The sequence below is a fragment of the Globicephala melas genome, chromosome 20 (genome assembly GCF_963455315.2).
Source record: "Globicephala melas chromosome 20, mGloMel1.2, whole genome shotgun sequence".
In the NCBI taxonomy this organism is placed as follows: Eukaryota; Metazoa; Chordata; class Mammalia; order Artiodactyla; family Delphinidae; genus Globicephala; species Globicephala melas.
This window is the reverse complement of record NC_083333.1, coordinates 18445880-18471716: the sequence shown is the minus strand read 5'-3', so window position 1 is coordinate 18471716 and position 25837 is coordinate 18445880. Positions and strand designations below refer to the sequence as shown.

The following is a 25837-nucleotide window of genomic DNA, read 5'->3' as shown; positions in this document are numbered from 1 at the left end:
CCCCCCTCCCCCTCCCCCTCCCCCTTCTCCTGCCAGCGGCTCTTCCTCCAGCTCCTTCTGTTTGTTGAGTTTATGCCTAGGTTTATACTTATCCTGCTTTGGTGGATGGGATTCCTTAGTCATTGTATATTCTTTCTTTTTCTTCTTTTTTAACATGGAAAACTTCATGAACTTGCATGTCATCCTCCACGCTAATCTTCTCTGTATCCTTCCAAGTTTAGAATGTGCTGCTGAAGTGAGCATTTGTATTTTTTTAATTAGATATTTTTAAACTATTTAATTCATAACTGACTCCTTCCCTTACTGGTACTGATGGTTTTCAGTTGATTCTTATGTGTTTTCCAAGTGGAGGATTCTGTCAGCTGCGATAACAATGCCTTTTGTCTCCTCCATCCCGTAGCTGTGTCTTTTCTCTCTGATTCCTGCTGTATCGTGAGACCCGAGTTGTGTTCAATGCTAGTGATGTCCTTGTTCTCATTTTACTGTGATTGCTTTTTTAAAAATTTTATAAATTTATTTATTTTGTTTTTGGCTGTGTTGGGTCTTTGTTGCTGCGCGTGGGCTTTCTGTAGTTGCAGTGAGCGGGGGCTACTCTCCATTGCGGTGCATGGGCTTCTCATTGCGGTGGCTTCTCTTGCTGTGGAACACGGGCTCTAGGCACGCGGGCTTCAGTAGTTGTGGCACGTGGGCTCAGTAGTTGTGGCTCGCAGGCTCTAGAGCGCAGGCTCGGTAGTTGCGGCGCACGGGCTTAGCTGCTCTGCGGCATCTTCCCGGACTACGGCTCGAACCCGTGTCCCCTGCATTGGCAGGAGGATTCTTAACTACTGCACCACCAGGGAAGCCCACTGTGATTGCTTTTGATGTTTCCCCATTAAATCAGATACAGAAAGTTGGCTTGAGATATTGTTTTGCAGGTTCAGTTCTTCCTTTCCTCTTTTGCTCAGAGTTACTAGGATTGGGTGGTAGATTTATTAAATGCCCTCAAGGCATTCTGTTATTACTTTAATTACTGATTTTCTTTTTTACCCTGGAGTCTCCTTCAGGAAATCCAAATATGTGTATACTTGGTCTCCTGGGTATGTCTTCCACATCACGGATTTCCTTAATCCTTTTGATTGCTTTCATGCATCCTCTGATTTTTAAAAGCTTATCATCTAATATGCTTTGCTTTGTTTCTTTCCTTGAATTCAACTATTGTGTCTTTAATCTTTAGTATAATTTCTCTGATTGCAAACTGCTTCTTCTTTATGACTTCTTGCTCTATCTTCATAGCTATAAAAGGTCCTTGAATTTCAATGAGGAGGCAGATTAGAGATTTTTAAAAACATTTCCTGTTTCTTCCAATAACTTTGTTTCATAGGTACATATTTATCTGGATTCCTCAGATGATTCCCCTTTTATGAACTGCTGAGACTTTCCATATAGATCTAGTGATTTTCTAGAATCGTCCATCTTCACAGAGGGAAATCTGTTGTGTCACGTCCCAGGGGTGGTGTCCATGCGGTGACTTTCTCTCACGCTGAGACTCAGGGTAAACTTTGAATAATGCAAAGTGCTGGTTTCCCTTGATTTACATGTTAGCTGCATTTCTAGAAAATTCAGTGTCTAATAAAGTGTAAAAACTCTCCTTGTGGACTTCCCTGGTGGCACAGTGGCTGAGAGTCCGCCTGCCGATGCAGGGGACACGGGTTCGTGCCCCGGTCCGGGAAGATCCCACATGCCGCGGAGCGGCTGGGCCCGGGAGCCATGGCCGCTGAGCCTGCGCATCCGGAGCCTGTGCTCCACAACGGGAGAGGCCACAACAGTGAGAGGCCCGCGTACCGCAAAAACCCCCAAAAAACAAACAAAAAAACCTCTCCTTGTGTTTCTATGTAAAATAGTGTTAGATTCTGGACTCAGATCATTATAAACAGTTCTTTTTTTCACTTCCCGAATGCTGGGTATCCTAAGAAAGGGGAGAGGGCTGCAAGAAGCAGGCACACCCCTGACATTTGTAGGGCCTGGGGCAAGGGGGCAAATAAGGGCCCACTGTTGATTGGCAAGGTTCTGATCAGTGTGATTAAGTAGGCTATGAAGGATCGGGGATTTGGGGTGATCTGTTAGGTTGTGGTCCAGGTTGTTGTATATATCAAAAGTTTATTCCTTTTTAATTTTTTCATAGTATTTCTTGGTGTGGATGTGCCACAGTTTATTTACCCACAAGTCTGGGTTGTGTCTAGTGTTTTGCTCTCATGAATAAAGCTGTCACAAACATTATCATGAATAATGCGATACAGGTTTTTACGTGGACGTTTTGTGGAAGCATTTCTCTGGGACAAATGCCCAGGAGTGCAATTGTTGGATTGTGTGGTAGTTGCATGTTTAGTTTTTTAAGAAATTGCCACAATGTGTTTCCAGAGTGGCTGCGCCATTTTATAGTCACGCCAGCCATGTGTGAGTGATCCAGTTTCTCCACAGCCATGCTAATAGGTGTGTGGTGATATTTCACTCTAGTTTTAATTTGCATTTCCCTGATGGCTAATGATGTTGAAGCACATCTTATTTTTCTTTTGCAACTTAAAAAAATTTTTTATTTATTTAATTTATTATTTATTTTTGGCTGCGTTGGGTCTTCGTTGCTGTGCGTGGGCTCTCTCTAGTTGCGGCAAACGGGGCTACTCTTCGTTGCAGTGTGCGGGCTTCTCATTGCAGTGGTTTCTTTTGTTGCGGAGCACGGGCTCTAGGCCCACGGGCTTCAGTAGTTGTAGCACGCGGGCTCAGTAGTTATGGCTCGTGGGCTCTAGAGTGCAGGCTCAGTAGTTGTGGCGCACGGGCTTAGTTGCTCCGCAGCATGTGGGATCTTCCCGGACCAGGGCTCGAACCCGTGTCCCGTGCATTGGCAGGTGGATTCTTAACCACTGCACCACCAGGGAAAACCCAACCTTATTCTTCTTTTCCAAAGTTGTTTTATCTAGTCTCATTCCTTTGACTTTCTATATAAATTTAGAATTATCTCATCTGTGTACACACAGAAAGTCTTCTGGGAATAGACATCTTTACTGTGTTGAGTCTTCCAATACACAAACATTTATTTAGATCTCCTCTGATTTCCTTCATCAGCATTTTATAGCTTTTAGAGTACAAATGCTGTACCTATTTTGCTAGATTTATACCTACTGCTTTTTTTTAGCAATTGTAAGTATTATGTTACTGTATTTCTAATTTTGGTGTTCATTGCTAGAATATTGAAATACAGTTTATTTTTTACGTTTATCTTGTATCTTGTGAACTTGCTGAACTCACTAGTTGTCGGAGATTCTTTTTCCTTTAGATTCCTTGGGATTTTCTATGTAGACGATCATGTCATCTACAAGTCAGAGCAGTTTTAATTCCAACACTGTGTTGAATAAAAGTGCTGAGAGTAGACATACTTGCCTTGTTCATAACCCTAGGGGGAAGGCATTCAATCTTCTACCATTAAGTATAATGTTAGCTTTTGGTTTTTTGTACATGCTTTTTATCAAGCTGAGGAATTTCCCTTCTATCCTAATTTTTGTAAGATTTTTTTTTTTCTGAGGAATTCCCCTCTATTCCAACGTTTATCATGAACGGAAGGTGGAAAGTGGACCAGCTGACCGTCAATGTATTCACCAGCTAGATTTACTTTTTTTTAAAATTATTATTATTTTTTTAGTTTTTTTTTATTTTTAGATTTACTTTTTAAAAATGTGGATGGTTGGGAGAGCGTTTTGTGAACCACTCGTTAAGAAAAGGGAGAGTGGAATTTTTAATGTTTTGATTTATACCCTTTGTTGTATGCAAGAATTTAAGAAGTCTTATAGAGATAAATGCAAGAAAATAAAAAGATAAATATGTGGGGGGGCGGAAATAGAAAAAGCAAAAGCTAGAAGGAAAGTGCATGATTGCTAGTTTGGTGAGGAGTTTCTGGAAGCCAGAGGGGAGAGGGAAACCTGATTCATGATAAGATGAGAAGAAGCCAGCTACTGATGAAACACACAACTGTCCTGGGACTGAAATGTACAAAAATCAAGTCTCCTTTAGGTGTCTGAAGGGAACAAGGGATCGATTTTCTAAAGTCGGCAAAGGCATCTTATAAAGCAAAACTTATATGTCTGAACACCTCACTAGCACCCCTAGGTAACAGTTCTCTCCTTTATTATTCTTTTAAACAATTCATACATTGACTCTCTCTCTCTGCAGTATTTAGTCAGAAACACAGCATTACTGTTAGATTTCGGTGAATTTAAACCAGGTGAGCATATTGGGTTATGTGCCAGAGTGACATTACAGCAGTAAACTTCAGGGATGGAGATGTGATACTACTGATGATACGTGTTTGTGTTGACAGCTGGGGTCTGCTAGCTGAAATGTCGAGGATGCTTGTGAGTAAGCTTGGCAGGGGCCATCGTAGAGCTCAGTATGACTGCAGTACAGTGGGTGGAGGTCGAGGATGTCTCCCGCTGCAACTGCCCTTCCCGGGAGAGCATGGTGACTAATGGCCTTTAATAGGGTCAGCTTCTGGACGGAGGGATGGAATGATTCGTTCTTCTAGGAGGACGATCGTGGGTGTTGCTCCTTGAGTGAGCGTGAGCTGGTTCCTAGTCAGAACCACATGGCCTGGCGCCCGTGCCCCAGGCTTCTTTATGGAAGTGGAGAAAAGGGAAGGAAACGGTGAGTCCCACTGTGGAATGAGTTTTATATTCCAGAAGAAAGTTCTGCTTTTCTGGTTCTGGGTAACCGTCACGTTGGATGGAAGGTAAGCCGGAGATCTTTCCACTGAATTCATGGAACATTCAAGTTCCAGGCCCTGAACTTGGCCATGACCTTCTGAAACGTTCACATCGCCCTCTGGAAAACATGACCAGACCTGCTCCCTCGTGCTGCCTTTCCTGGCTGCCGACGCACAGTAGATTCTCAGTGCTCTGTTCTCTCTTCCTGAAAGTTTGTCTGGATGATTAAGCTTGCCGTCGAATTTTATTTCTTCGCATATTGATTTCCGCATCAAAAATTAGGTGAATACTGAGGAAAGCGTTTTTCCTAAGCAAATTACAGTACAGATAGAGTAGAAGTGTGTCCTGCGGATACGTGCCGTCCCCCTCCCTCAACTGAACCTTGCTCGGGTTTTCTTAAATGCTCTTGGAGGGGATATTTATCCTCATTTGATCAATTCCAAAAGACAGCCCAGACGAGGTGGCTTTATGCTGCGGGAATTCGTTTCGGAACCCGAACGCAAGAGATTGATAATAAATGAAATCAACATATATTTGATAATCTAAGTGCAGAGTATTCAAGTCAGGAACTGTGTGTGGGGTTGATGGCGGAGGGTCCGAAAGGAAGGCTTGCAGACAGCAGTGGAGCAGCAGGGAGGCTGGAAGAAAAGTGGCAGAGGCGGGCACAGATGCGGCTTTGTTCTTCCCTTCCCGCCATGCCCCAGCTGTGTGGCCTGAAGCAAAAGGATCCCCCAGCAACGCTGCCAGTCCCACTCTTGGCGTAGCCGCGCCTGTGGGCTTTCAAATGAAAGCAGGTAGGAAGGGTCCTTCTGCCGTTTGCCTCGTTCTCAGTGCATTTTCCGAGTTAACCCATCCTGGCTCCCGGCCACCCCTGGGGCTCCTTTTGGGCCCTTGCAAACCATTCCTTTAAAAATCTGTTCTATCAAACTCTAGTCTTTGGTCAGGTAAAATTTTTAAATCATATTCATTTTTTGAATCGGTCATAGAATCATATGGCTCACAATGTAAAGGGTACAGTGAGAAGCTTTGCTGTCACCTCCCTGTCTGCCTCGTTCAGCACTGTCTGGCCCTCCGCTATCCTTCTAGAGATTCCCAGTGTGTGCAGAAGCAGGTGTGCGTCCTCTTCCCTCTCTGTGCACGACGGTGGCGGGAACGGTCACAGGTTCCGCGCGGTGAGCCCCGGAACCCAGTCTGCACCCTCCCACGTGTGCGGTGTGCTTCACTCCTCTCCAGCCTGCCCCTCATCTCTCTGTGCTTATGAGAGCCATTCATGACCTTGTTCAAAGTTATCTCCGCTTCTGGGGTCGTCATTTCCCTGGGCCAGGAAATGTATGCTCCTTAGGTGGTTTTCTTGGGCTTGAGTTTCCTCTCGCTAAGGTTTGGTCTGCCCTCCGCAGGGCAAAACCATTTTGGGGGGCACGTGTGTGCAGGAAGACAGGAGGAGGGGCAGAGCTTTTGCCCTTAATTGTTTTCAGCAAACCTCAGCTCCTTTCCAGGATTAGCTTTCCAGACCATTTTCTTACAGGTTTCTGCCAACTTCATAGTCAGGCAAGGCTCTGCGTCCTGTCCTTCAGTTTTACGCAAGTCCTCGACTTTGCCCGGGTCACCGTCACCCTGATTGCTTAGGGATCACCCCTTTCTCCCATCGTTACTCACTGTGGGATGAGACTCTCCCGTTTGGAGAAGCATCACGTGTTTCGTTACCTGTAAGACGAAGTTAACCCCACCCATGTCAGCAAGTGGGGACCACAAAAGGCAATGGCCTTTGTCAGGAACCAAGAACAGAGCCTAAAATGTAGATATCTCTATAAAACCTGCTTTTCCTCTCAAACCATCCTCCATAACAGGATCTCCGAGTTAGGAATGGTGACAATTAAGTAAAATCCACCTGCTTTGGACTCTGGGGCGTCCTGACCAGGCTCTTCCAGCTCTGCTTTCCTAAGATGATGTGCTTTTTTCTTCCTTGCACTTTGTCAACAATTACTTTTTCAGTCAAAGTTAGAGTTCTCCTTTTTGGTTCCAAGCAGTAAAATTAGGGCCAGGTTTTGACTGAACATGTGGAAGAATGTTCTAGCAGCCACAGAAGTTCAGGGAAGCGTGCTGCCCCAGGAAACCAAGAGCTCCCGGTTACCGGTGGGGAGGTTTCATTCTGCGCTGAACTCCTTGCTGGAGATGTTGGAGGGCGATGGGAGCAGATCCTCACTAACGTCCTTCCCAGCCCTCGAGGGGTTGCTGTGAAGCGCAGAGACCTCCTCCTCTTGTCTCCTTCCATGTGGGAGACACTGCTCCAGCCCCTCGGACCACCAGGTACCTGATGACTCCAAACCTGCATCTCTGCCCCAACTTGCACCTGCCTTCCGGAAACACGCCTCCAGCTGCCCACGGCGTCTCGTGGATGTTCTGCACGTGTTGTGTCCGTCCCTTCGTTCCTTCAACAAATGTGTCCGCTGAGTTCCAGGCATCTTCCCAGGTGCCGGGGACGCAGCCATGAGCGAGACAAGGGAAGCCCCGGCTCTCCTGGGTCTTACACTGTGTTCGTGTGGATCTGTCGGAGTGATGCCCACCCCTCTTACTGCACTTGTTTCCCTGCTTCCTCTAGCATCTGACTCCTGCCGACTGCAGCGCTCTCCCGACACCCAAATCAACTCTCCTGTTATCCATCAGCCTCCTTTCCTTCAGCGTGTGATTTTCTTTGTCACCACGTCTACCCACTTCTTTTCATTTCCTTTGGGTTCCCCTGACCCCACCTGGCACAGCGTCTCTCATCTAAGACACAGAGGCTTCCTGGTTGAAGTTGGGCTGCTGGTAATGTTTGCCCCACCCTCTTGTCCTGAGAGACTGGGACCAGTTTGGGTCAGTTCATTGACAAAGTTGGTTAAATTGGGGAATCCTAAAAAATGAAAGATATACTTTAAACATTTTATTTTCACCTAAAATGTTCAAGTGCTTTCATTCACTGATGTCCAGCTACAGAACCAAGGTATTTTCTTGGAGCGCACATGTCAGTGGGAACCCGTTGGCATCTTCCCACACCTGTGACACACCTTGCATGATTTCCAGCTTTAAACAGGAGCGAGAACTTAGGTGCTTCCGAAGAAGACTGCCTGCAGACTCCTTTCACGTGTTTGCTACTGGTCCCCTCATCATTTAGAGCTACTTTGGGCATTTTTTAAATTGAAGTATAGTTGATTTACAATGTTGTGTTAGTTTCAGGTGTACAGCAAAATGATTCAGTTTTATATATATATATATATTTATATGTAATATGTGTTTTCAGATTCTTTTCCATTATGGTTTACTACAAGGTGTTGGATATAGTTCCCTGTGCTATACAGTAGGACCTTATTTACCTCTTTTATATATAGTAGTTTGTATCTGCTAATCCCCAGCTCCTAATTTATCCCTCCCCCATCCCTTATTTTAACAGCTCACTTTCATCCAGTCTTTTCAAACCATTCAGAGTGGCTTTTTTTTTTTTTTTTTTTTTCTTTTGCGGTACGTGGGCCTCTCACTGTTGTGGCCTCTCCCGTTGCGGAGCACAGGCTCCGGACGCGCAGGCTCAGCGGCCATGGCTCACAGGCCCAGCCGCTCCGCGGCATGTGGGATCTTCCCGGACCGGGGCACGAACCCGTGTCCCCTGCATCGGCAGGCGGACTCCCAACCACTGCGCCACCAGGGAAGCCCCAGAGTGGCTTTTGAGGAAACAATCTCTCTCTCTCTGCGCTATTTCATTGGTTTACATAATAATTAAGTTACGTAAATAAAATCACTGGTACAACTAGCATAAATAGGGTTGGAACAAATAGACCTACTCTCAGTATGCAGACAACCCATGTGGAGGGGGCTGAAGTGCACGACTGTTCCAGGTGGGGCCTGCCAGCCAACTGTGCTCGTCCTGCCCAGGACATTGGTCAATGTGTCCTGTTCAAATGGGCCCCTTGGTTATCTTGGTGAGCTGGTTATGTGTAAAATGCTAGGAAGAGGGTGGATGAACACAGGCTTTGCATCAGCAGGGCCCTCATCCTGAACCACAGTGTTGGATGGCTCAGCCTTCTACTCAGACACCTGCGGCTCTCCCGCGGGAGACCAGGGGCAAAGCTCCTGCCTGGATCCAGCGCGATCCCGCAGCAGCCTCGGCCCAACCCTGTTTGTGCCTTGAGCTCCAGTCCTGGGCCACAGGGGGGCTGGTTCTCCAAATCCACTCAAGACTTTCCAACAATCAAGCCTTTGTTCGCCCTGGTGAGCACAGACCCGGCAATGCTCCTCCAGGACACACGTCCAGGCCCGGCACCTCTCCTGCTGGCCCCTCCTGCCACTCTGGACCTTGACAGCAGTGCTGTTCACCACAGGAGGGAGGACCAACTGGTAAGCATCACCTCCTCCGTGAAGACTTTCTCGATCCCGCAACAGGATGAGCTTTTCCCCTTTTAAAGATACACTGCGTTTGGGCTTCCCTGGTGGCGCAGTGGTTGAGAGTCCGCCTGCCGATGCAAGGGACACGGGTTCGTGTCCCGGTCCGGGAAGATCCCACATGCCGCGGAGCGGCTGGGCCCGTGAGCCATGACCGCTGAGCCTGCGCGTCCGGAGCCTGTGCTCTGCAATGGGAGAGGTCAAAACAGTGAGGGGCCCGTGTACCGTGTAAAAAAAAAAAAAAAAAAAGAAATGAGCTGGAGAACCTTAAATGCAGATTCCAGAGTGAAAGAAGCAAGTCCGCAAAGGCTGCATCCTGTACGATTCCAACCATACGACACTCTGGAGAAGGCAAAACCACAGAGACAGTAAAACAATCAGTGATTGCCGAGGTTTGGAGGAAGAAAGGTGGGGGGAAGACTAGGTGGATCACAGGGTACTTTTAAGGCAGTGAATCTATTCTGTGTGACTCTCCAGTGATGGATACATGTCATTATACATTTGTCCAAACCCACAGAATGTATAACCAACCCAAAGAGTGAACTCCAATATAAACTGTGGAGTCTCGTTAACAATAACGGATCTACAACACTGTAAATCAGCTATACGTCAATAAAAAAAATGAAAAAAAACACGGATCTATATTGGCTTATCGATTGTAACAAATGTACCCCACAGCGCAGGCTGTTAATAAAGGGGGAAACAGGGGGGTGCGGAGGGGGTATATGGGAACTTTCTATACTTGCCACTCATTTTATTTTATAAACCTGAAACCTCTTTAAAAAACAAAGGCTATTCCTTTAACAAAAATCGTGATCCAAATAACTGCCTCGGGCTTAAAGTAACACCACAAAACAGGAATAACAGTCACCGGGGATCACCTGTCCATCAGCCATTTCCTTCTTCTTTGCTAATGAACCCCACGGAACACGATGCTGATAGAAGGTCACACTGTTCTTAGCTCCGGAATGAATCTTAATTACACGGTCGAAGCCAATCGTGGTGATTCCATTTTCCTTGCTAGTGACTGAGGGAGGTCTGGTGGGAGAGTCCGGGAACGCTTTCTTGCCCTTAAGGGGACACACTGGAAGCATGCTCTCTTCTTCCATGGGGCTTTGTCCTCCCTGCTTGCAGTCACCAGCACTACAGCGGCCATCCCCACCAAGACGGCGAAGGGAGGTGGCCAGGAGGGTAGATGAGAAAGACAGAGAGAACTGGTTCTCCCACGACATCACTGTGTCCCCAAGGTAAACCTGCTCTGAGTCACCTACCTTCTGTTCTGTTAATACAACATGGCACGCTTCCTCAGTGTTGAAGTCCAGCTGAGTCAGATATGATCTGACCTGGTAGCTCTCCTTTTTCTCCATAAGGGACTCAGGTTCAGAGAGATTCGCTATCTTGCCCAATGACATAGAGATAAAAAGGAAGGAGCCAGAGTTCAATTCAGGCCTGTTGCCTGCGAAGCACTTGTTCTTTCTTTCTCTACCTCTCTGACTTCAGGAGAAGCTGGCCCCGGAATCTTCAAAGAGAAGCGACTCTTTCGGGATTCAGAAAAGCAAATAGTTTCTTGTAATAAGTAACTGTAAACTATGGGAGAAAATCTTGAAGAACCCTTCCTGAATTAGAGAAAACACATTTTTTAAATCTCCAACAGGGCTTAACTTAAATATAAATGACATCGCTAGAGGGTAAAGGAAGGCAGATTGAGATAATGGTCATTACCACTATAGACCCCGGTACAATAAAAATGCCCATTGTCTGTCCTTGTCTCAGCCACTGACTCATTAGGTGACCTCGCCCAGACCACCCCCGGAGCCTACAAGAGCCTTATTATCTACCCATCACCTTCCCTTGGAGCTTCGTATGAATAATAAAAACTCATCACTGGCCTTCAGATTCTGAAGTTCACATTATATGCGAAAGACAAGCCTAGGGGTGTAACGTGAGTTTTTCCCTAAGCTTCCAAGTCTAGGAGCACAAAGGGGGTCGTGTTCCCCTCAATGATTTCTGGAAGTCCCAGGAGCATAGGCTGCTTTATTCAATCAATAATATTCAGCACCTGTGTTGTACATGACACTCTCCACGTTTTCCATCTTCTAAAGGAGGGGGGAAACCTCAACTTTCCTAATAAGTCAAAGGCCAACGAGGTTCACACAAAGAAAACCAAGAAAACTTAAACGCTGGGAGAAAGAGTCAAAGAGAGGGTAACAGAAGAAGTCTAGTAACTGAATCAGAAGAAAATTTCCTCAGGCAAACAGCACATATATTGGTCTGAAAAACACTCCAACGACAAAAGGTGGCAGGAAACGTCTAGGGCGTATCTGTAGGGACAGAAAGCAGATTTGTGGTTGCCTGGAGCTGGCGTGAAACAGGAATTGACTGGAATCAACAGAAGGCATCTTTTCGGTGTGACAGAAATGTTCTAAAGCTCCGTCGTGGTGGATGGTTGTAACTTGGTAAACTGACTAAAACTCTTTGGCTTGCACATCTTAAATGGGTGAATTTAGTGATATGTAAATTACACTTCGATAAAGCTGGGTTTTAAAAAAAAATTTTAATTTTTTAAAAGTTTTTTTTTTTTTTGCGGTAGGCGGGCCTCTCACTGTTGTGGCCTCTCCCGTTGCAGAGCACAGGCTCCGGACGCGCAGGCTCAGCGGCCATGGCTCATGGGCCTAGCCGCTCCGTGGCATGTGGGATCTTCCCGAACCGGGGCACGAACCCGTGTCCCCTGCATCGGCAGGCGGACTCTCAACCACTGTGCCACCAGGGAAGCCCTGGGGTTTTTTTAATAAGTAAAAGGAGATAAACGGATGAGCCTTCAAGACTCAATGAATTATTTCTGAACTAAAAAGAGCCCCGTCATTACTCCAAATCAATTAGCAAGACTGAAGCCTGGGGGTGCCTTAATGCCAGGAATAAAGGCTAGAAAGATACTGGCTTTGAAGAAGATGAGATAAAGGGGAGAGAGAGGCCTCAGCCACGTTTGGGACTGGCTTGCTTCCTGAGGGTGCTGCCAGCAGGTCCAGCGCACAGTTCACTGGAAGCAGCAGAGAAGGAAGAGGCAGGAAAGAGCAGTACAGGGCAGGGCGCGGGGAGGTCTGAGCAGAAAGACAAACGCAGCGTATCTTTTTTTTTTTTCCTGCGGTACGCGGGCCCCTCACTGTTGTGGACTCTCCCGCCGCAGAGCACAGGCTCCGGACGCGCAGGCTCAGCGGCCATGGCTCACGGGCCCAGCCGCTCCGCGGCATGTGGGATCTTCCTGGACCAGGGCACGAACCCGTGTCCCCTGCATCGGCACGCGGACTCTCACCCACTGCGCCACCAGGGAAGCCCTGTTGCTCTTTTAAAACAAGCATCATAGGTGCCTTTGACGTCCCTAGAGCCATTTTTGAGGTTATTTAGCACCGGTTCTGGTTCTGGAGCATGTCAGCTGTACCTCCACCTGTGGCTCCGGACAAACTGATTCCACTGGAAATTTTATCCTATTCCAACACTGGACGGTCAGCGTTTGTTTGCCCAGTTCATATTATCGCCACAACTTGACTTCTCGCTGTCCTGCTTTCAAAGTTCTCTTTAAAAGATTTGTTTTCAGTGATGGCTGATACTTAAAATTGTGAGGTCATGCCCTCAGGAATAATTACTAGGAGTGTGTTAAATTTCTCTATCTCCTTTTCAAATGGTTTTATCAGGTTACCGCCATCAGCATCTAAAACTGTCACTGATGGATTATCACTGTCACTGGTGGTCCAGTGGTTAGGACTCGCTGCTCTCACTGCAGAGGGCCTGGGTTCGATCCCTGGTAGGGGAAATAAGATCCCACAAGCTGCGTGGCCAAATAAATAAATAAATAAATAAAACTATCATTGATGAAGGTTATTTCAGGATGTGTCTTCCTTAAACAGTATTTAACATTGATTGGCTCATGATGTTTTTGGAAAAAAAATTTTTTGGAGGCAATTGGGGAAATTTTAATATAAACTGTGTACCGTGTAATATTTTGAGAATATTATTTTTCGTAGGTGTGATCATGGTGGTTGTAGGAGAGTTTAGGAGATCCTGCTGGAAGTATTTGGGGGTGAAGTGTTGTGATGTCATGTGGTTGGCAACATACTTTCAAATGAGTCAATGAGAAGGAAAATGGAGAGGGGTCGAGATAAAGGCCAAATGTGGTAGAATGTTTATGCGGTAAAATGTTTACAATTGGTAAATGTAGGTGATGGATATAGAAGGGGTTCATTGTGGTGTTCTGGGCACACTTTTCTGTGAATCTGAAAATGTTCACAGTGAAAAGTCGGACAATAAAAAAAGACTTTTTCCCCTTCAATATTATAAAACATTCATCCGTGTTTACTTCAAGACTTTTATATGTTCATATTTTACACTTAAATTTATACTGAATTGAACTTATTGTTGGCATAAAGAGGGATATATGGCTGTCACTTAATTTGAAGTGCTACTTTATGTTCAATTCTTTAATTTTTTTATAAATTTATTTATATATTTATTTTATTTATTTGGCTGCGTTTTGTCTTTGTTGCTGCGCACTGGCTTTCTGTAGTTGCGGCGAGCGGGGGCTACTCTTCGTTGCGGTGCGCAGGCTTCTCATTGCGGTGCCTTCTCTTGTTGTGGAGCACGGGCTGTAGGCGCGAGGGCTTCAGTAGTTGTGGCACGCAGGCTCAGTAGTTGTGGCTCGCGGGCTCTAGAAGAGTGCAGGCTCAGTAGTTGTGGTGCACGGGCTTAGTTGCTCCGCGGCATGTGGGATCCTCCCCGACCAGGGCTCGAACCCGTGCCCCCTGTGTTGCCAGGCAGATTCTTAACCACTGAGCCACCAGGGAAGTCCTGTTCAATTCTTTTAAATCTGTTTTTTGGGGAATTTCCATTCTGTTGTAACCACACTGGTTTTCTGATGTAATTTTATGGCATGTGTTCATCTCTAATAAGGCAAATCTCTTCTCTTTTTCTTCCTCTTCCAGAGTTTCTTAGACTTTCTGATGCCTTTATTCCTCCAGGTGAATCTTGGAGTAAATACATCAAGTTCATGATTAATTTGAATTTTGTTAAAATTATAGATTAATTATTTGGGCAGACTTGATGTCTTTATAATATTTAGTCTTTTCATTTCAATAACATAGGATGTCTCCGGAGAGCAAAGAATCCTTCAGAAGTTCAAGTGACCATCCCAGAACTATTTTGTTTGTTTAAGTTAGCATTGTGTTATAGAGTAGGTAAATATATTATTTACTTCAGTTTTATGAGATATGGATGCAAACATGACTAAGACAGCATCACTGCTGCTCAGAGAGTTCACAGTCTTACAAAGAAGCATAGTTTAAATAATGTGATTCTGTGGGAAAATACAAGCATTTACAAGGGACAGAAATACCATAAGGGAGTGAGTATGTATTTGATTCTGGCTGGGATGGGCAGGCTCCCAGGGGGAGTGATGCTTGCCCAGGAATTTAGAGGAAAGCGTAGGCATTTGCCAGGTAGCCAGGCTACAGTGGGGTATCAAGTCAGAGGGCATATAGCAGATATGAAAGCGTAGGGACCTGAGACAGTAGGGCATGTTTCAGGGCACCACAACTGGCTTCATGTCACTGGGAGATAAAGGGAGGGTGTATTTTTGAAAGATGAGGGTAGAGTAAGGGGTAAGGGGGTGCAAGATGATACACCAAGAACTGGGGACTTTATGCTAAAGGTAGAAGGGAGCGGCAGGGAGCTTTTAAGCAGAGGTGTGATAAGGTCGCATTTGCCTCCTTGATGGGTGGAATGGCGGAGGGGTTTGGGCAGCCGCATCAAAGCATCGAGTGAGTTGGAAGCTAGTGCTAGTTTCTCCTGGTGCGAATTAACAGCCTGAGTTAAGCAAGTGCCAGCAAAGATGAGAGAGAGGCAAGATTAGGACAATGTTAAGAAGGTGAAATACACACAGGACTCAACTTAAATATTTTCGACTGTGAAAGAGAGTCATAGTTGTACAGCGTGTATCTCGGGTTGGTATCTTGTCAAGTTTTCGTGACGAGATACATGTTAATTGCATAACAGTTTATGGGATTAAGAAGATGACTCATCAGTTGCAAAATGCTCCAGATAAGTATGTAACTGTTCTGTAAGTGGAAGTGGTGTCACTGTGGCAGTGTTCACAAACTCAGCCTTTGTCAGTTGATCCATACATATTTTGGGAAGTCAGACATCTTTTCTGGGCTTATTCTTCACCATTTATTTTTTAATTTATTTATGTTTGGGTGCGTTGGGTCTTCATTGCTGTGAGCAGGCTTTCTCTAGTTGCGGCAAGTGGGGGCTGCTCTTCGTTGCGGTGCGCGGGCTTCTCATTGCAGTGGTTTCTCTTGTTGTGGAGCATGGCCTCTAGGCACGTGGCTTCAGTAGTTGTGGCTCGCGGGCTCTAGAGCACAGGCTCAGTAGTTGTGGTGCACGGGCTTAGTTGTTCTGCAGCATGTGGGATCTTCCCGGAGCAGGGCTCGAACTCGTGTCCCCTGCACCGGCAGGTGGATTCTTAACCCCTGTGCCCCCAGGGAAGTCCATTCTTCACCTTTTAAAAAGGGGGGTTGAGCTTGATCTCATATGTATTTCTGCTCTGAAGTCATCCTATGCAATTTATTTTCCTTCATACATCCGCTTCTATGTGCTCTGGGTTGTGCCAGGTTTTGTAGTTTATAGAAGTAGAACTATGGCTCTTGTCTTTGACAAACTAGTTTTGATGGAGAATAACTCACAGCACTCCTACTGAAAGGCAGTAACGTGTAAGAGCTGATGTGTTTACAGTACAGCTTATAAACTCACTCATGCATTCATTCCCTGCTCTCATGATGGTTGCACTCTACTGGAGAGACAGTAAACCAGTTAACAAGTAAACATACAGTCGACTAAACGGTGGAAAGTGTCACAGAGGTCCACAAACCAGGGAAGTGTATGTGTGGAGGGTCTGATTGACTATTTCACATGATGTGACAAGAGAAGCCCCTCTTAATCGAATGAATGAGAAGTGAAAGCCTCTCGGAAGTGAGAGTGAGTGAACCATATGGTCTGTGTAATGTAGGAATGTGGGGAAAAGCGTCCCGGGCAGAGGGAACAGCAAGTGCAAAGTCCCTTGGGTGGGAGCAACGTGGCTTACCTGGGAAGAGTGAGGAGGCTACTGTAGCAAGACAGGTGTGTGTGTGTGGAGGGGGGGGCGAGTCCACTGGTAGAGGGAGGGGAAGGGAATTCAGGGCCTTGAAGGCCATTGTTAGGGCTTGGCTTTTCTGCCGAGTGAGACAGAAAGCCATCAGAGCGTGTCAGTGGGGGTGTGATATGATCTGACCTGGGTTTTAGAAGCATCGCTCTGTTACGTGAAGGTCAGGAGCAGAAGAAGGGAGAAGAAGGTTAGGAGGCGGCTGCAGTGATCCTGGTGGGAGGTGATTGTGGGCTGCACCAGGTGTGGTAGCAGTGGAAGCGGTGAGAAGTGCTGAGGAGGTGGCATTTACCATATTGATCCTGATATCTTCCGTTTATGGAGATGGAGGAGACTACGTGAGACATCGATGGAAGAAAATCTAGAATTTGGTTTTGTTCCCATTAAACTGAAGATGCCTATTAGGACATCAAAGTGGAGGCGTCAAGAAGGTAGTTGGATAGATGAGTCTGGAGTTCAGAGGGCAGGATCAGGCTGAAGATATACAGGCGGGATCTAAAAGCCACAGCTTGGCTGTGATGGCCAAGTTAAAGGCAAAGAGTAAGTTGGATGGAGGTGACTGGGCATTAGGGCGCTGGGGGTCTAGAGGAGATGAGGAGAAACCAATGAAGGGGACAGAGAGGAGGACCGGGGAAGTGGCAGAAAACTAGGAGAGTGTGGTGTCCCTGAAACCAAGGGAATAAACTGTTGTTGAGAGTGACCAGCGGTGACCTAAGATGTTGAATGAGAGCTGAGAATTGGCCAGTGTTGAAGTGATGCAGCACGTGGAACCCGCTGTCCTCATAATTTTTTTTCCCCATTACATACTTTTCACTGCAAGAGTTAGTGAGTTCTAAGCATTTTCACATAAGGCAGTCATTTCTTGCGGCCAGCGGGGGCTACTCTTCGTTGCGGTGCACCGGCTTCTCATTGCAATGGCTTCTCTTGTTGCGGAGCACAGGCTCTAGGTGCATAGGCTTCAGTAGTTGTGGATCGCTGGTTCTAGAGCACAGCCTCAGTAGTTGTGGCGCACAGGGTTAGTTGCTCCGCAGCATGTGGGATCTTCCCGGTCCAGGGCTCGAACCCGTGTCCCCTGCATTGGCAGGCAGCTTCTTGACCACTGCGCCACGAGGGAAGTCCCCGATAAGGCAGTCATTTCTGAGGGCAGTTTGTCCTTGTGACTGGCATGCATATTTATTATTAGTGGCAGTATTCATCGTGGAGAATGTTGTTAAAGCGTCGTCTACACTGCCTCCGCCTCAAAACTTGCTTATTCGTCTACTCATTCATCCAAGAACTAAGTCCCAAAAAATACTTACGAAGCGCCTGTCTTATGGCAGCCCAGATTTCCCGAAGGTCTGATTTCTCACGCGCGGGACTGTGCCTTCCTTCCTCGTGACACCTGGCCTCAGCGTCCCCGCAGTGGGGTTTTTCCAGCCTGCAGGGTCCAGCCGCAGTTCTCAGCGTCCGCCCCTAGAGGCCGGAAGTCGGGCAGCGGGCGCGTCCCTCCCCCGCCTGGGAGGGAAGCTTTGGAAGATCCAGAGAGATATGCAGATGAGGTGGGCGGGCGGTATGTAGATGAGGTGGGCGGGCCGCGTGGGGTGGGCAGCCCGAGTCGAGGTGGACGGCCTGCGTGGGGGGCGGTATGTAGATAAGGTGGGCGGGCGGTATGCAGATGAGCGGGCGCAGAGCGGCCGGCGGTCGCGGGGACTCGAGGCGCCGGCCCTTTCTTTGACTGGAGCGGACCCGCCGGACGTAGCCGCCTCGCCAGCCGGAGCCGGCGCGAGCTGCCGCGCGGTGGACACGCCGTCCGAGGCGGCCGGTCGGCCGCTGCCCGAGGCCGCAGAGCATGGGCAACCACTCGGGGCGACCCGAGGATCCCGAAGCAGGTCGGTGCGGCGGGCGGGGGGTCGCCGCACCCCCTCCCGGCCGGGCGCCCTTCCCCCACCGCCCTGGGCCGGAGCCGCGCTGCCCGCGGGCGCCGAGGGGCGCGGACGGCGAAGTTCTCGGGCGTGAGTCCCGCCTCTGGAATGCGCGCCGGGGGTGGTGAACTCACCTGTGCCCGCGCCGCGACGGGGAAACGCCGCCGGCTCACCTGGCGCCCGGGCCCGCGGGCGGGGGCGGGGCGGGGGCGGCCGAGGGGCCGGGGTCGCCCCCGTGGCCGCGTGGGCAGTTCGTGCGGACTTTGTGGGCACTGTCCGTGTGCGTGTCACACACTTTCCAGAGTCCTGTGGAAGGTGGCGGCCCATCAGCAGGTCTGTTAACTCATCCTCAGACCCAGGGCTGGATTGTGACTGTTTCTTACTCAAAATAGCCAGTGCTTATTCTGGGATTCCGGCGCTTCTCCGGCTTATCAAATTTTTATTTGCTCAGAGATTGGGCGAGCTGGGTGGAAGGCAACTGGCCTCTGGTTTATCATCTCCTGTTGGTCATTCTGACCTCCTAAGCAGAGTTAGATGCTGCTGACCGCGGGGTCGCGTTTACAAACAGAACATTTCTGTACTGTCACACACGCAAACGGGGTTTCCTTTAGCCCCCAAAAGTGCATCTTGGCCGGTTGGGGAGAGATGGTCCACCAGGGACTGGAGTCCTGGGCTGGCAGGTGACGGGTCTGTGTTTGTGGGACAGTCAGAACTCGGAATACTTTTTCCAGCGGGTGATTTTTAAATTTGAATTTGAATGAGGAAATGGAAGCTCTGAGAGGTGCAGCGAATGGTCCAGGTGACTTATCCGTCGAATTGGAGGCAGGGCCGTTAATTAAGACCTGGATCTCAGCCTCGGGTCACTGCTCTTCACTCACCTTGGCAGGGAGGCCAAGCAGGGCCAGGCCACATCCTTGAGGCTGGGCGGAGGCGCGTGCCTCCCTGGCAGCTGTGGGACATTGGACTGGTATGACAACCAGGATGGAAAACTTTGCCACACAGGGAGACAGACCGCGAAGAAAAACTCTAGAGATGGGGTTACTGCATTGATTACGTAGGGGTGACTTTCTAAACTACACAGCACTTATCCAAACTTCTTTGGGCAAAAAATAGCCAACATTTGCAAATTAGTGCAAATTTGCCTGTGTCATAAACAGCCCTGTGGTAAGCTATTAGGTGAAGGATATGTAACTTTTTTTTTTTTTTTTTGGCCGTATGCGGGCCTCTCACTGTTGTGGCCTCTCCCGTTGCGGAGCACAGGCTCCGGACGCGCAGGCTCATCGGCCATGGCTCACGGGCCCAGCCGCTTCGTGGCATGTGGGATCTTCCCGGACCGGGGCACGAACCCATGTCCCCTGCATCGGCAGGCGGACTCTCAACCACTGCGCCACCAGGGAAGCCCCGGATACGTAACATTTTAAAAACACCTCTCAGTAGTACACACTTGCTCTGTGTATTATTTCTTTAGTGTCAAAACTGTGAAGAGACTGTGCCCTTTGTTAGAGTTTTTAAGAGTTATTCGGGTGCTTGTGTTCCGATTTCTAAGTGACCTTTTTATTTTTTTAATAAATGTATTTATTTATTTACTTTATTTTTGGCTGCGTTGGGTCTCCGTTGCTGCACGCTGGCTTTCTCTAGTTGCGGCGAGCGGGGGCTACTCTTGGTTGCGGTGCGCGGACTTCTCATTGCGGTTGCTTCTCGTTGTGGAGCACGGGCTCTAGGCTCTCGGGCTTCAGTAGTTGCAGCACACAGGCTCAGTAGTTGTGGCTTGTGGGCTCTAGAGCGCAGGCTCAGTAGTGGTGGTGCACGGGCTTAGTTGCTCTGCAGCATGTGGGATCTTCCCGGACCAGGGCTCGGATCCATGTCCCGTGCACTGGCAGGTGGACTCTTAACCACTGCGCCACCAGGGAACTCTGATGGATAGGAGATGAAAAGGACACTTTATGCCAGTGAGTTATTTTATTGCAGTTTTCAGAGTGCAAATAATTTCAGAATGGGAACTCAGGCTGATTTGCTGCGAGTAAAGATACCCAATTAGAAAGTCTTAGGAAAGATTGTAATGCTAGAATATTGTTGGCTGAAAGTGTGTGTATAACTTTAGGTGATCTCCGTGCTGTGATGAAATGCTATAGAATGCGCCAATGAGATCCCGGAAATGAGAGTTTAGTTAAAGATTAACGAATCCTCAATCCCTTTTGCCACCTCGCCCACACGGGAAGTGGCGGTGCCTCCCACTGGCAGGTGCGGTGCATTGGACTAGCATCAGAGCAAGTGCTGTGGTGGGTCATCAGAGCAGGGCCCAAGGGCGGGCAGTAGAAACAGGCAGACGAGGCAGAGCGACAAACGCCCAAGTATGATTTTCACACCCATCTTCTGTCGTGTCAGTTTTGTCCTCTGAGGCGCAGACCCTTAAACAGAATCAGGAATGAAGGAGGGTTTTCAGAGGGGAGACGGAAGGGGTGGGAAGCAGGACCGGGCCTGGAAAGCCTGTGGACCATGATGCAGACGCACCACCTAGGAATGGAAAAGGAGGGAGCAGCAGGTGTGGGCAGAGAACCGCGCAGGTCCGACCAAGTCCTGGCCAGCTGCCCGGAGCCCCCAGCAGACTGCCCAGCAGAGGAGCCCCCGCTCGGGCAGTGATGGCCAGTCCTTGGTCCTCTTGCTGGAGGCTGCCTGGGAGGAATGTGCCTTAGGCCCAGAAGCCAGGCTGAGTCCCAGCGGCGCTGACAGCTGGAGTGTCAGCTAACCCAAGCCCTTGCAGCTGAACGCTGAGGTCTTTGTGGAATGGAGATCCAAGTGGCGCACCTCCTGGCTGACTCCCTCGGATCCCTGACCTCGGTTACTCGCACAGGGAGGGGCTATGAGAGGGTAAATGAGGTAAAAGCCCCATCTCCAACCCCTACCCCACCCCAGCCCCCTCTGCGGGCAGGCCTGAGGCAGAAGGCGGTTCTCAGCTGCTGCTGCTTTTCTAGCCTTGGAATTGGCTGCTGTGTCAGCAAGAGTCTCTTTTGTGGGGTCTGCGATCCTCTGAGATGAGTCACTTTTACTGTGGTGTTACAGGATGGACAGGAGAAATGAATCAAGCAGAAGGCATGAAAGTTTGCACGGATGAGGGCAGCTGGAATCAGAACGTGTTGATGACCACACCTCTTAACTTCCTAAAAGATCTCAGTTAACAGTCTTTCAGTTTCCAACCAGGTTGTTGGTGCCTGCAAGTCAGAGAGGGCTGCTGGGTGTAGTCGTGCAGGTTGCACACTGTTCAAAGGCAGCTGGGAATAAAGAAGCGAGTGGGCCCAGGTGGGGTTGTATCACTCCAGAGGAAGGGGTACCATTTTGGCATTTTATGTTCACACAAAGGTACCCAGTATGCTGAAGGAGGTGTTAGTTTCTACTTAGGGTTAGAAGCTTAGAAGGCTTTTCCCAGTCTCACAACTAGCTGATATCTGCTTAGTCTTTGCTTTAAATTTGCATGTATGTGTTTAAACAGTGGCTACCAGTGATAGGAAACAAAAGTAAAAGCTTCTACCCACACTCCCTCAGGTTCCACTCGGTACTGGTTATAGTTAATGCTAACTGTGGTTAAAGATGAATCCCAAAATAGCCCCTTACGACAGTAAAAGATGATTTCTCGCTCACCCCCCAGCCTAGGGGGAGGTGGGGGCCGTCCAGGGAGTTGTAGGGTTCTTAGAGGCTCAGGCTGGGGAACATCGTCTTCAGGGTCTGGCTCCCTGGTTGTGCTGGCTCTGGTGGCGGTCAGGAGAGGGGAGAGGGCATGAGGTTCCTGCGGGGGCTGGTGGGGCCAGGCCTGGACGGGGTGCCCCTCATCCCTACCCGCATTCCACCGGCCAGGCTCGGGGCTGGAAGGCAGCTCACTCTCAACCACATCTGTGTCAATATTTTCTTACGAAATTTTAGTCAGAAAAATGGAAAGATATATATAGTTAACAGCCATAGACCCACCACGTAGAGTCTACAATTAACATTTTGTTACATTTGCTTTATCCTTCTATTCATCCTGCTATCCATCCGTCAGTCCCTCTTATTTTTTGATGCATTTCAAAGAAATGGTGGTTATCTCTGTAATTCTACATAATATGCTATACCTCTGCTATTTCTTGACCTATTAGCTTTGAAGGCTGTCTACGAGCGGTCACTGTGCAAGGTGAGGAATTCAGCACAGTTTTACTGCTGTCTTCCTGTCCTCCCCCAGTCCTGCAAGTCATACTGAAATTTTCTAAATCTATTGTTAGTAAAGTGGTAACGGTGGAATACAGTTGTTGGTGTTTGGTTGTTCGCTGTAAAATTCTTTTAACTTTGCTCTATGAAATTTTCATTCAAAAAACAAAAATACTAAGGAGATCTTTTATTATTTACCACTTGTATTTCTTGACGGTAACCAACTTTAAACAGTGTCCTTGGCTGGGTAAAGGAGGATATGCTGTCTCTAAAGTTCTTCTGCCTTTTCCCCTACATCCTCCTTACCCTATCCTGGCCTACTTTCAACCTTTATTTTTACCTGGCTAGAACATTCTGTTTCCTAATCAGTATCATTAAATCTTCTGTGCATGTTTGTAGGTTGATTCTAAAAATTGAAAACCAATCAACATTTAAAATATTAGGATCCCATGTATATTATGTGCTGGAAAATCAGGTAGTGCATTTAGATGTAGAAGAGAAGGACATGCAATCTTAGGTCATTTAACTTAAAATCTGTGACAGACAATATTACTTTAAAAGAAAAATAGAACGAGTAAGGAGATTGGAAAGTAGTATAGTTATTTATTGATACTTTGAAAATTACCTTAACATGGTTTTACCCTCTTATCCACCTTCTCGATTTTATGGATTGTCGTGGAGAATTCGTTTTCTTCTTAGAGACACAAGGCATGGTGGTCGAGAGTTTGGGCTCTGGAGCCAGACTCCGTGTTCAAATTTTGTCACTTAGTAGCTCTGAGACTTTGGGCAAGTGAGTTAAGCTCTAGAAAAGGGGATAGTTGAACAACCTACCTTATAGGGTTGTTGTGGTCATGAATAGGTTGAAACACATGATGGGTTAGAATAGGCTCACACGTCACAGAAAGTGCCTGGTAAGGTTTAGTTGTTACTATTCTAGGCCTTCTGACTTAATGTTTCCGTTTGGACTTGGTTGCCTTTTGGTCCTGACTCACTCTCAGGGCAGACTGCTTCTTGAATCCTTTTTCTCTTTTCCTGCGTTCCCTTTGCTTTGGCTGGAATATTTCCTGTGATTCTCTCTGTTGCTGAACTTTTATATATTGTATCATCTCTACATTCACATTTTTCTTCCAGGTTTCCTATTGACTTCTAAAATTTCATCAACTCTGTTTTCTATTTCCAGTGTATTTTTTTGTGCTCTGTTTTATCTTATTCATAGCAGTTTAGGGTTTTGAGTTAAGGGAGGAGGGGAGTGGAGTTGGTAGGAGGGCTTGAGTAAATGAGTTAGTGGCTTCTCTTGTCCTTAGTTTTAGATTTCAGGGATTCATCAGAGTTTTTACAGTAGTCACAAAGAAGAGAATATAGCATGCATTTTTCTCAGATGTATTTTCTTCCATAGAAGAATTTCAGAGTGGAACTAGTGTCCTGAGAGACATACTTGGGAAAATGCAGCCTTTTAGGATTAAAAAGATGTGTATATCAAAGATCAATGATAACACATAATTAAAAAAAAAAGGTGAGAATATCAGATGTATTTGTTACTATAATAAATGTGAATGGGTTAAACTCACTTAAAAAAAGAGCCTCCTCCTCTAGATTAAAACAAAAAACAAAATATATATGCTGCAGAAAATCATATTCAGATGTTAGTTTGATTCTTAAAATTAAGTCAGTTAAAGTTGTGAATAATAAGAAACGAATTCTAAAGAAAGCTTTCAATTCAGCATCTTGTTATTCTATTTATAACTCAAGTAAAATTTAATAATCATTATTTAAGGGTGACTTATTAATCACTATTTAATTAGTATTTATTAACCAAGTGTTCAAACTTGGTTAATAAATTTTAAATATTTTAAATTGTGTTTCTTTAATATATTTAGGTACCTGTTAAAGTCTGACTGACAAGTCCAGATTTTAGAAGTCTTACACATTTAATAATTATTCTTAAAAATATAGTGTTTCTTAAGTCCTCTTATACATCCCCAAACACTCACACATTCTCTTTTTATATGTGCGTGTATATAGATGCACACTTTCAGTTACACATTTTAAATTAGAATCTTGAGGCTGATTGGTAACTCTTGGTAGGTCCAGTTCTCTTAAACATTAAAACACGTAATTCCAAAATGCAGGTATTTCTTAATACATAATACTATTACTACTTGTTAAATTATTCTGAATATTTTTCTCCTTGATTCTAACCTCTCAAATTAAAATATGTTTACTTAAGTGTTTTATTCCAAATAATAAATGGTATTGGGATTTCATCCCATATAATTTTGGGGTTGCCTTCTCAGTTTGCTGAGGTTTTTTAACCAACAGAGATTTCTGGCAGGAACAGGGACGGGATTCTTACCCATAGCAGCCAGAGCACCTTTTGCTGTGGTTGGGGCACATTCTTGAGCAGCTGGGTTTGCGCCCATGCAAAGATAATCCAGGAGTGATGCACTGACTCAGCCTTTATCTGAGGATATCTCTCTTATGCCTTCAACCTTACTGATAGGGTGGAGAATTCTAGGTTCAAAATCCTTGTAATCTCTCTGTGACACTAACTTCAAAACTTGAAGAAGGAAGTGGTCATAATGCCCATGTACCTTAGATTCAAATTACATTTTACGTAATTCCTGTAGCTCCCGACAGCAGTCTGAGACCTCCATTCAAACGGCCGGCGGCCGTATCACTTGTATCACTTGATTAGGGTTTGCGCGTCTTTGGGACTTAAAATATGTAGACGTTTTCCCATCTGACTCAGAAGACCTTTGACTTGATACAACTCTGCCTGCTTTTCTTAACACTTGGTCTCTTAAGGCGGTGTCTTTCTTGATAGTAAAGCAAAATGTGATTTAATTGTGGCTATCGCTCACGCCTCTGCCTGGCTTACAGCTGACTGTAGTATCATTTAAAGACACACACCACAGAGTACCTTAAATCAGACAGGACCTTCTTTATTGACAAAAGTACAATTCCAGAAGAAAAAGTAGCAGTTACAAAATGCAGTATACTAACTAGCAAAACCATGGAAGTGATTAAAGCAAAAGCTATTAGAAATGCCTGGAAAAACTCACATGTGAAATGAGAGACTTCAACCTGTGTCTTACAGTTTTTCTAGATTGTTTGTGGAATGGTTAAAACATTGATCTGTTCTAGACCAGAAAGAAAACCTTATTACCATCTCTTAAGGGAAATTTTACTGGTCACTGTGTGATTGTAAGGCCATAAAACTGTAGGAATAAGAATTGAAAATTTAGGGCTTCCCTGGTGGCGCAGTGGTTGAGAGTCCGCCTGCCGATGCAGGGGGCACGGGTTCGTGCCCCGGTCCGGGAAGATCACACATGCCACGGAGCGGCTGGGCCCGTGAGCCATGGCCGCTGAGCCTGCGCGTCAGGAGCCCGTGCTCCACATCGGGAGAGGCCACAGCAGTGAGAGGCCTGTGTACC

The 25837-nt window shown here is 46.8% G+C and overlaps 1 protein-coding gene and 1 pseudogene across 1 annotated transcript in view; one reads left to right on the top strand and one right to left on the bottom strand.

The window, feature by feature from the left end:
* The window catches only part of SPECC1 (sperm antigen with calponin homology and coiled-coil domains 1), a 245943-nt gene that overhangs the window by 93382 nt on the left and 126724 nt on the right, over nucleotides 1-25837 (top strand).
* Nucleotides 149-241, bottom strand: LOC115856210 (U6 spliceosomal RNA; annotated as a pseudogene).